Genomic DNA, 12399 nt, shown 5'->3' with positions numbered 1-12399 from the left:
AGTCTATGGACTGATGACTCAAACAACAAACAGCAGTAAATTAAGAATTATTTAGGTAGAATAGTGAGATAGATTATTTTATATTTTGAGTGGTGTTTTATAATTCATGTTATAGTTTTAAATGAGAAGATAGTAAATTAGGGGCCGTGATTTAAGAGGCAATAGGGATGGAAACCTTAGCACGTCAGTCATCATAATACAGTTCTTCACCAATGATATTCTACGTTAACGAATTCAGATTTCATGATTTCAAACTATAAATTATAAGGAGGAATTCCAAATTTTTGTTTATTACGATGTAATTGTGATGCAGTGATGCATGTGAATGACTGGTTTAATTTTTTCAAGGATGATTATAGATATGGAAACCTGAGTTCATTTCAGAAATATTGAATTCATAATATTATATTTTGTTAGAAAGCCAGCACTAACTTGAATGTTGAGTTTGATTAATTATTATTGATTTTGGGCAACGATTGTGGAAGATTATAATGACATGAGTTCTCAATTCTTTCTCAGTTTTCTTAGTTTAATAAATATGTTTTCTCATTATTTTATAATACAGTGAGTGGTAATTTGTAGTAGTTGTGAGCAGATTGAATTACTTTGTAAGGTGTTGATCATGCGATTTGCGTTAGAATTATGCGGTCGGTGATGAATTTATACTTCTGTGCGATAGGATGGAGACGTTCATCGGTGATTATCGCGTGCGGTCCCTGCGTTTTTCTCTGAATTCGCGTAAATCCTAACCTACAAGAAAATTAAATATTTTTCTTATTTGATGAGATACCCTGAGATTACATCTCACTGTCGGGATATTATGGCTGTGTCGTATCTGGACGTGGGAAGGGCTGAATAATAATAATAATAATAATAATAATAATAATAATAATAATAATAATAATAATAATAATAATAATAATAATAATAATATATTCGTTTACGGCCATTTGAGACCACATTAAGCAACAATCACACATTAGTGGAAACCTTCTTTGCAGCCCAAAATCTTTGCATTTTTTCTCTGACAGCCTGTCTTCTTTCCTCTGTCCTTCCGCTATTCGGTTTCTGTTCGTCATGGAAGCCTCTGAAGCTGTCGATCACTGATCTATTCTTTGCTCGGTTTAGGACGGGTTCTCGATTTAATCCAGACTGCTGAAGATCGTTTCTTACCACCCTGAACCATTTGTCGGAATCTTTAATTCTACTGTCAAGTGTTTTAAAAATCTGTTTTGTCAGCCTCTTCTCGTCCATTTTAAACAGATGTCCATAAAATTTTGAGTCTTCTTTTCTTCATTGACTCAATCAATCCTTCGCTTTCTTGGTATAATTCTCTCCTTCATTGTAACCTATACTGGCCATCCACGATTTTTGGACCCATTATCTTGCGGAGGATCTCTCTCTCAAATTTCTCGGCTTCTCTTAATCCAGACATTCCTGTCGTTCGGAGGCATTCACTAGCATACAGACACTCTGTTTTGATTACTGTATAATAATAATAATAATAATAATAATAATAATAATAATAATAATAATAATAATAATAATAATAATAATAATAATAAAGGTAAAATTCACCCCGAAGAAAATTCATCATAAGAGGTCACAAATACCGAAGTTTGATACGACACAGATTGGAGATACTAATCTGCAAGAAGTGTGGGAAAGGGAGCATGCAGGCACCTGGGAGAAATTCCGCAACAAAATCATCCAGAAAGCTCGAGAGCAAATTCCCCTGAAAAAGAATACAAAACACCCTTGGTGGAATTCTGAATGTGAACGTGCCTTGAAGGAACGAAAAGAAGCATTCCAGAAATACAACAGCAAGAAATCACCAGAAAACCAAACATATTTCAATGAAACTAGCAAACGAGTAGCCAAAATCATCAGGCAGGTCAAGAGAAAACACCTGAAGCAACAACTGGACTCGATTGAAGACAACTTTCGTAACTGCAATGTACGAGATTTCTACAGGGAATTCGGAGGACAAGTCCGTGGGTACGCTCCTCAAAACCTGGCTTTCAAAAGATCAGATGGAAAACTTGCACTCAGTAATCAGGATAATTGTCAAGAATTAGCACTTTACTTCGCTGATCTCCTCAACTGTCCAGAGCCCCTCACAAGATTCCCTCAAGAACCCCCAAGGCACACTTTCCCAGAATCTCCACCACCGACAGAGGAAGAAATCCGCGGCCACATCCTCAAACTTAAAAACAATAGGACCTCCGGAGAAGATGGCATCATTGCGGAACTTCTGAAAAATCTTGGACGTAACTCCCTCAAGGAGCTCACTCAAATCATTACAGATATCTGGCAATCGGAAGAATTACCTCAGGACTGGAAGTGCGCCCTCATCCACCCATTACACAAAAAGGGAAATAAGACTGACGTAAACAATTACAGGGGCATTTCTCTTCTCCAAGTGACTTACAAAATTCTTTCAGCTTGCCTTTTGAAGAGAACGCAAGAACAACTTGAACAAAGTATTGGCGAATATCAAGCAGGCTTCCGTCCTGGTCGCTCGTGTGCAGAACAAATATTCAACTTGAAGACAACACTTAAATACAAAGCATTGAGGAACAAACCGGTCATCTGCATTTTTGTTGACTTCAGGAAAGCGTACGACTCGGTTGATCGACAGTCTCTCTTCGTTGTTCTTGAGGAACTGGGGCTTGATTCCAAGACCCTCAACCTCATCAAGGCAACACTCACTGACACTATCTCCAAAGTTAAATTCATGGGGGAGATCTCTGAACCATTCCCGATTAAAACTGGCGTCCGACAAGGTGACGGCTTATCTCCGCTTCTTTTCAACCTCGTCCTAGACAAAGTCATCCGCGAGTGGGAAAAGGTATTGAAAGACATGGGATACTGGCGCCCCATACGACTAGGACGACCCAAAGACGGTATTGAGATATCATGCCTCGCTTTTGCAGATGACCTGACCATACTTACAGATGATGTATTCACAGCCGTTAAACAAATTGAAACCCTTAGCGAATGTGCTGGAAAGGTTGGCCTACAAATTTCCTTTGAAAAGACCAAGTTCTTCTGCTCAAAATTTGACATCCAAAATTTGAACACGACACATGGGCAAATCAATCGAGTATCACACTTCAAGTACTTGGGAGAAATACTTGAACCAACGGGAGGTGAGAAGGCTGCCCAGAAAATTCGCCTACAAAAATTTCGGAAAGCCTGCGGTAGGGTTCACAACATATACAATAAAAAGTGCTTGTCCCGCCATGCAAAGATCAGACACTATAATACAGTAATAAAGCCCGAAGTCTTATATGCCAGCGAGACCCTTACACTAAACGGGAAAGGTGACCTAGAAAACATTTTAAAAGAAGAAAGAAGAATCCTGAGGAAAATTCTCGCCCCCCGAAAAGCAGAAGATGGATATAGACTGGGGTCAGGCTAAGAGACAGAAGAGCATTACAGCAGACATCCGCAAAAGACGTTTGAAATTCTATGGGCACGTCCACAGATTGCCGGCAAGTAGACTGACACACAAGATTCTCACCTACATAGAACATCTAAAAATATTCCATGGGTACTAGAAGTGAAGAAGGATCTGGAAAAAGCCCAGATAAACCCAAATGACACCGCGGACAGAAACCTTTATAGGAAAAAAAATAATGGATGGAAAGTGCAACCAGAGAACGAAGTGAAGACTGGAGCAAAGTGGACAGAAGAACGAAAAAGGATCCACGGAGAAAGGATGAGAGCTGTTTGGCAACTCAGAAAACAGAATCGTTAGAGCTTTGCGTGATCCATTGGGTCCATACGCACATAATAATAATAATAATAATAATAATAATAATAATAATAATAATAATAATAATAATAATAATAATAATAATAATAAAAATAATTGTTCCGAGGTATCTGTGGAACAGCAGATGTGAAAGAAGGCGCGGGCTGGAATGAGTCTAACTACACGTCCGAAAGATGAATTAAAAATTTAAATAAAGGTTATATTTTCAATAGACAACAAAATTTAACAAATTTTTACATAGAATTTGAAAACTTAACAAGTACAACAAGTCAACAGCTATCCAATAATCAGGTACAAGACCAGAAAAGCAAGGATTTAGAGACAAATTAATGATCTGGGCTTCAAGCCCCACCTTTTACAGTCACTGAGCTCTCAGCTCACGACCACAAATTACCAAAGGGCAGAAAACCCCTCATTAAATGGAGCACTTGCTCACATCTAGTAATGTCAAGCCTCCTAGAGGCACCTTTCAAAACACAATAAAGAGCTGACCGCTCTCAATCCTTCAAGCCTATTAAAGGCAATAACAGACTTTACAATTAACTGCCATCAAGGCACAACTTATAATGGAACAGGGGTATCTCGTACCCAATCTACTGGGCCTTAGCAGGAAGGAAAACAAAATGGGTTAAGTTAATGGCCTAAAATACAAAGCTGAATGGAGGCGAGTACTTGCACTCCTACATGAAACTTGTTAAAACCTAAGTGGCGCTAGGCCGATTCAACAGGGGCTAGTCCCACACTAGGGAGGTGACTCGTATAAGAAAATTTTAATACATTAGGAAGGAGAAGAAAATCGGTTATAAAAACGTGGTCACCTCAGATCAAAATGAAGGGGAGCTCGAGAGGGTAAAGCACTCTCTATCCCCGATTTACAGTTAAAGAAACATGAAAATTTTACATCGAAATGATATAGGTTACAACAAAAACGGTTTCGGACCTTCCCCGAGGATTAAACTGCTGAGCTAGCAAGAAAATAAAGATGTTAAACGGCCATTACCTTTTTGAAGGGCTGCTAACAGATGAAAGAGGCGTTTCCCGCCTCCTGCTATTCTTCCATACACTAAGCTAGATGTTGTACGAGTGGCCGAGAGACCAGAAAATCAGCAGCTTTTATACCCTCGTGGAAGATTCGAGACCTTTCATGAATAATAAAGACGCACCCACATGCGTTTATTGGTCGGCTAGAAGTTACAAGTCAAAAATGAAGAAGAAACCTGTGATTGGAGGGAAATCAATTACAGAAATTACTGATTGGGTAAATTCAAAACAGGCGGAAGGAAAGGATTAATATTGCCAACCCACCTACGAAATATCTTCAAGAAAAGTTCTTTCACTTCGCACCAGGGTGCATGATCATAGTTTTTGGTAGAGACATCTGTGAGAGAATGTCCACACTTCTTGATAATTAGTAAACAAAAACAATTCGAAATTAACACAGTGACATCTTCAGATAAACGGTTGAATTAATTCAGTTTTAAAGTTCAGAGTTTCAGCTGTAGAAGAGTACTTTAAGGCGGAAAATTCAAATGTGCGGCGTATAGGTGTACCAACCGGTACAACAACAACAATAATAATAATAATAATAATAATAATAATAATAATAATAATAATAATCAATCAATCAATCAATCAATCAATCAATCAATCAATCAATCAATCAATCAATCAATCAATCAATCAATCAATCAATCAATCAATCAATCAATCAATCAATCAATCAATCAATCAGTCAATCAATCAATCAATCAATCAATTAATCAATCAATCATACCTCGCCTAGGCGGCCTCACCTGCTATGCTGAACAGGGACCTTGCGGGGGGATGGAAAGATTGGAAGGGATAGACGAGGAAGAGGGAAGGAAGCGGCCGTGGCCTTAAGTTAGGTACCATCCCGGCATTTGCCTGGAGGAGAAGTGAGAAACCGCGTAAAACCACTTCCAGGATGGCTAAGGTGGGAATCGAACCCACCTCTACTCAGCTGACCTCCCAAAGCTGAGTGGACCCCGTTCCAGCCCTCGTGCCACTTTCCAAATTTCGTGGCAGAGCCGGGAATCGAACCCGGACCTCCGGGGATGGCAGCTAATCACACTAACCACTACATCACAGAGGCGGACATTTATTTATTTAATTAATTCATTTATTTATTTATCATGCCTTTGTAGGTGGCGAAGTTATGGCTCTTGGCCCTCTCTTACACTTAGCCACTGTTGGGAGCAGAGTTTGAGTAGATAATATAATATAGTAAATAATAACCTACGCAAACATACATTCAACTTTTTAAAGTCACATTCATTCGATCATCCAGTCATACAAGTTAGTCAGCTACATTAGCAGGTAGTCTTAGCAAGCAGTCTTAAATTTAAGTAATGAGGTAGTATTTCTGACACTGGCAGGCAGGGAATTCCAAAGTCTAGAACCCGTCACAGCAAAGAAATTGTGAACAGGAATAGAAAAGGAGGAACCAGAGCGGGTATTACTTCTGTGAAAGGAGGACAAATACTTAAGCTGGGATGAAATGTATAGTGGTCTGTCTTCAGAGAGCAGTCTGTATATCTGTATCAGTATGTGATTCGTCCGGCTTCATGGCTAAATGGTTAGCGTGTTGGCCTTTGGTCCAGAGGATCCCGGGTTCGATTCCAGGCCGGGTCGGGGATTTTAACCGTAATTGGTTAATTCCAAAGGATTGGGGGCTGGGTGTGTGTACCGCCTTCAGCATAAGAATTCGACATAGGAAGGGCCCCATCCTCATTGACGCGCAGGTCGCCTATAGTGGTCGAGTATAGTGATACGTTCGTCGTTTGTCGGGCTTCAGCCATGAAATAGTGTGATAGTAAGGGGTGGCTTGTGTATCATAACTCAGACTGTATATAAATCTAAGGCAACAATTAAGCGCTCGCTGAAGTTTTGAAGTCTGCTCTTTTGTTGCGTCTACAAGAATGACGTCACAGTAGTCGAGGACGGGAAGCACTAAGTGTTTGTATGAGTTTGACTTTCACATTACAAGGTAAAATATTGCTGTTTCTTTTAACTGAATGAAGTATCGAACATATTTTTTTACACACATTTTTTATATTTCAGACCAATTTAACGTTTCATTCATTGTCACTCCAAGATTTCTCACAGTTTGGCTGAATGAAATAACTCTACCATTCAGTATAACGGGGAGAATAGTTTCGTATCATAGTGTGACCAACAATTTTTGAGAGCCAATAATGATTGCTTGTGTCTTGGAGGGGTTAAGAAGGAGGGAATATTTCAAGGAGTAAGCATTAAATCGTTGAAGGTCAGCACTGATGCCTGTTATGGCTTGAGGCAAATTAGAGGTCTTACAGTGACAGTATAGGCCTATTTGTAAGTCGTCCGCATAAAGATGGTAGCTACAATTCTTTAAATTATATGAAATGTCGTTTATGTACAAAATAAGGAGCAAAGGGCCTAAAATACTACTCTGCGGCGTGCCTTCCTTCCTGGTTAGCCAGTGAGAGGTTTTATCAAGGGTTACAATTCGTTGCGCGCTATTTTTGATGTACGGTACGATGAAAATAAATTAATAGTTCGTTGATTGAAGTAGTAAGATTGCATCTTGTTAGATAGAGCCTGGATGTTTATAGTGTCAAATACGCTACTGAAATCGAGGAGAGTAAGTATTGTCGTCAGTCTTTGGTCCATTACGTGTCGTATGTCCTCAGTCACTTTAAGCAGGGCAGCTGCTGTGCTGTGTCCCCTCTTGAAGTCAGATTGCAATGGGTCTAGGAGAGAATGGTTCCAACACCTGCTCATGAACCAGACGCTCGAGCGCTTTGGAAATCGCAGGTGAAATAGAAATTAGTCTGTAGTCAGATGGTTGGGAGGGGTCGGGTTTCTTCGGCACAGGGATAACATTGGTTAGTTTCCATAGTGAAGGAAAGGTTCCGTTCTTAAGGCAGTAGTAAAAATGTGGGTAGTAATTGGTAAAACAGCACCAATAATGTTGCGTAAGAAAGTTGTAGGAATATCATCCACTCCTCTGTCTTTTGATTTGATAGAATATAATACTTTTTTAAAACTTTATTAGCAGTAACGGGGTGGAATGTAAAAGGTTGTTGGTCAGGTATAGGGTTAATTACGGAGTTGGGTACTGAGTTTGGGGAATTTAGTACGTTAGGTGTTGTTCTTTCTTCAGTAAAAAGCTCATTTAACTTATCGAGTGGTATGTCTGGCACATCAGGTTGTTGCTGAGGTTTCCCTATGCCTAAGGAACGAAGCATGTTCCAAGCAATGCTAAAGTTCATGTTTGCAGTCATGTTTTGCAAGTAAATTTACGGTTTCTAACGAGCTGTTTAACTCTATTTCTAAGGACCCGGTAATTTTCGAAGTCACTTCGGTCACGAGTTCGTTTGAAGCGTCGATAAAGTGCATCGCGGTGGGCCATCATGTTTTTAATTTCATTATTTAGCCAAGGACAAGACGGGCGAGTAACTTTTATTTGTCGTTTAGGGGCGTGTTTATCGTACAGAGCGATTACAATAGAGTTAAACTTGTCTACTTTCGTGTCTATATTGTCCAATAGGAGTATGTAATTCCACGGTAGATTGTGTCATGTCTTAACTCGCCCATATCAATGCCTTTTCTGTTTCTAGAAATAACATACTTAGGTTTATATTTTGGCATTCGGAGGGAGTAGGATAGGTAGATACGGTCATGAGTGGAGATGGCTGGGACTATAATCTGGTCGTGAGTTATAACTTTGTTTGGGTTATTTGTCACAATGTGGTCAATGAGCGTGTGAGTTTCGTAGTTATCTGTGTGTGATTAGTAGGCTGTTTGTAATTTTCGGCGGCTTGTATACAATAACTATAAGGAGTTTCTGTTGGTTAATAATGAATTCAACAAACATGAATTCTGGCCCTAGCTGTGCATTGTTAGATGATATACATATCACCCGACATTTTTAAGTCGTTTCTGCAGTACATGGCTACCCCACCTCCTCTTCTGCCTTCGGATATATCGTAACGTAAGAGGGGATACCGGTCAAGTTGTACCAAACTCTATGCTCGATGTAAGCCAGCTTTCGCTAATACCAAGAATATGGATATTCTTTTCCCTCATTATGGCTTGAATTTCGTCGAAGTGCGCTACAAAGAAGAGTGCGTTGACGTGGCAGCACTGTAACCAGTTGGCAGAGGGCAAGGCCAACTAGTGCCTGTTAGTCTGTGGTGAGAGGAGCGATGTTGCCAAGGTCAGTGAAAGGTACAGAGCTCTGGATCAGCTGAATAACGGAATGTTAACGAAGTAGTATAACAGAAATACAGTAGCATGCAGCTTACCTCGACATCCTGATAAATGTTTACACTGACTACCACAAACACACACAGATACACACATAATACACTTACAGAAACACTTACGAATAACAAGCAAATACACTATCGAGCTGTGCTGTTTCATTTCAATTGTCACTGTTATCCCGCAGATTTTTTATGCTGTCCAGTTCCGCGACAGTGGTGTTGGATCTTTTCGTCCCATTAGGAAGGTGAATCACGGTCCGTCTTGGATTCAGATGCGGGATGGCCCGAAGTGATCCCTAGCAAGGTTTAATATACACTTACGGGTTTTGGTGAGGGACTCGGTAATGAGTACCTTTGTGCCCTTCAGGAGCCGCTCCGCCTTCCACACTCGGTCACGTTCGTGGTAGCGGGTACATTTAACTATTATGGGACGCCTGCCTGTAGATACCACGTCAGCTGCTGAGCGCTGAGGCCGCCCAATCCTGTGGCACCGGTCGAAGCTCTCCATCGTGAAGTCCACGTTCAACTTCGTTCGGAAGGTTTCCCCTCACTGTTTTCGTAAATATCCTCTCGTGGTTCCTCGGAGACTATGGATTAGGAGGCAGTTTCTACGGCTGTACTGCTCTCCTTCGACAATGCGTTCTTCTTGATGGTCGAGCTGCCGTGCTAATTTGCACAGTTCTTTTTTCAGCACTGCAAGTTCGGAGGAGATGGGGCTTCAGAAGTCTCGAAAATCCTGACTCAGCGAGTCTAGGGACTCTTCCCCGGGGTTGGCAGAGCTGGATAACAATTGAAGGCGTGCCTCAAAGACCTTCGTTGCTTCAAAAGCATTAATCCGCTTATTCCCTTCCTGGACGGACATATCTGTTATTATTTATGTTCAAACTCGAAGCACGCTTGTACAAGATCACTTAGTACACACTTGCAGGTCACATATGATAGCAGTTATGCGGCTTCTGCGAGATACATACAGAGCACTCTTACGCGTAAGAACTGGCTAATTTTCACCTGTTTAGGGTCCTTTTTTTTTTAATAAAAAAAAAGTTTTCATTGCCTGAATATTAAAAGGAGTAAACATCCAGATTTCACATTTCCAGGAATAGCTATTTTGGTTGGACGTTGATGATTCAAACATGTAAGCCTTTTATATGCACATAAATTTAAGCTAAAGAATAGTCTATTAATTAATTCTAGTTTAACCGGATGAGTTGGCCGTGCGGCTAGGGGGCTCATCTGTGTGCGTGCATCCGAAAGATAGGTTGATCGAACCCCACTGTCGGCAGCCCTGAAAATGGTTTTCCGTGGTTTCCAATTTTCACACCAGGCAAATGCTGGGGCTGTACCTTAACTAAGGCCAAGGCCGCTTCCTTCCCACTTCCAGCCCTTTCCTATCCCATCGTCGCCATAAGACCCATCTGTGTCGGTGCGACGTAAAACAAATTGTAAAAGAAATCTAATTTAATACAATTTAATTTATTATTTACGTGAACTTGTATCGAGTCTGGAGACGGGGTATGGGATCAGCCAGCCTTAAAAGTCTGGCACAAATTAAATATTCATCGCCAAAGCTAATCTCTTCAGGCACACATGAACTTGATCAAAATACTCCAGGCTGCTTTTATGTTAATCGGCTTATCTCTTAATCTTCTAATGCATGGATTTTGATTATATTATTGCTCTTTGTTCAACATGTGTAATTATAAGAACGCGGCTTAGCTTAGACAATGGCTTTTTGTTTGCAATGCAACTTTTGATTTCGCGGACAGATTTTCTAGTCAATTGTGGGAGACCTTGTGGGAATAACACAATTTCATTACACAGATATGATGCTATAGAATTATTATCATTAGGATCAGTTTTACTCTGCGTGTTCCAATCGTGTTAGAATGAGTGTTTCTTCATTTAATGAATTGAAATGAGCTTGTTTTTTTATATATCTCGTCGAGGATAAACTAAAAATAATGACAAAAACGACAAAGGACGAAAACAAAATGGGCAAGGAATGGTGTTATAGGAGATGTTTCACTTTAATAAGGCAGGCTACGTGGACGTGTGAAGGCTTGTCTGTTGCTCCATTTATGAATCATACCGTACTTTGTTTGCTACTTGCAGGAGGAGTCTTCCATTAAGATAATGAGGGCATCCACAGGTTATCCAAACAACTTCAATCTATGGTGGCTTATGTTTCTTCTTTTTACAGGGCTGGCTACATTTTGTGTGTGTAAAAACAAACAAACGAAACTTTTTCTCATTTATAGAGAAAGCTGGTTACATTGCTTGTATATGTTGTCTTTGTGTAGCTGTGTTGTGGAGTCCAACGGGAGTTAAATTGTGCGAACGAAAATATTAAAAACGCCATGAAGTCAAAAGGTCATCAAGATTTTTGTTATTATGTGGATTGTATAATGTTTGAATACGCGCTACTGGATAATGAACTGTTAAATAATGCCAGGATATGATCGAATATCAGCATTATCGTTGTGGCCGAAAAGTGATATTGTTTCCTTAACATAATTTCATGCAAACCTACAACCTGTTTTCCAGTCATTGACGGGTCAGGGATGTAATGAATGAATCATAAATAGGCTGTTAGTACGATGGGGTCGCCACTTCCAATGTGATTTATTAATGACTGATAGATGCTATGAAATGAGAATGGAGAGTGTTGCTGGAATGAAAGATGACAGGGAAAACCGGAATGCCCGGAGAAAAACCTGTCCCGCCTTCGCTTTTGTCCAGCACAAATCTCACATGGAGTGACCGGGATTTGAACCACGGTATCCAGCGATGAGAGGCCGACACGCTTCCGTCTGAGCCACGGAGGCTCTAACATAATATAATGTGTTCACAAAATGATCCATCCTTCAGGCGTAAGCTCGAAAGACGTGCATCAGGCCTCTCCAGAGCCCACAATTCATTAAAAAATCATGTATGTTATGCGCCGTTCCCGCGTCCAGGCATGGACACAAGAGATCCTGACTAGCTCTAAATTCAATTAATCCGGTGACTGAGTTTTACGGGTGTGAGTTCCGTAATAGAAAAACGTCCAGGTCGATTAATGGAAGTTTCTAACTAACGCAGAAAGACGTCTCTTACTCGTATCTAGTTAGATACCATACTCTTATTAGCTCTTAGAGAAATTGTCGTCGCTTGAAACTACTACAGTCTTACAACTAATTCTTATTCTAAGAACACAGAGAAAGAGTGTTTAGGTTTCACTATTCCATATTTATTTTAAATATTAAGTCAAATATTCAAGAAAATTATCTCAAATTTTCACCAATGAAATAGTTCTTGAAATGAGTGTCTCACTGTCAACCCTATAGTCTATATCCGTCAACAACCTTT

The sequence above is a fragment of the Anabrus simplex genome, chromosome 1 (assembly GCF_040414725.1).
Source record: "Anabrus simplex isolate iqAnaSimp1 chromosome 1, ASM4041472v1, whole genome shotgun sequence".
Lineage (NCBI taxonomy): Eukaryota > Metazoa > Arthropoda > Insecta > Orthoptera > Tettigoniidae > Anabrus > Anabrus simplex.
Note: the sequence above shows the minus strand (reverse complement) of the source record.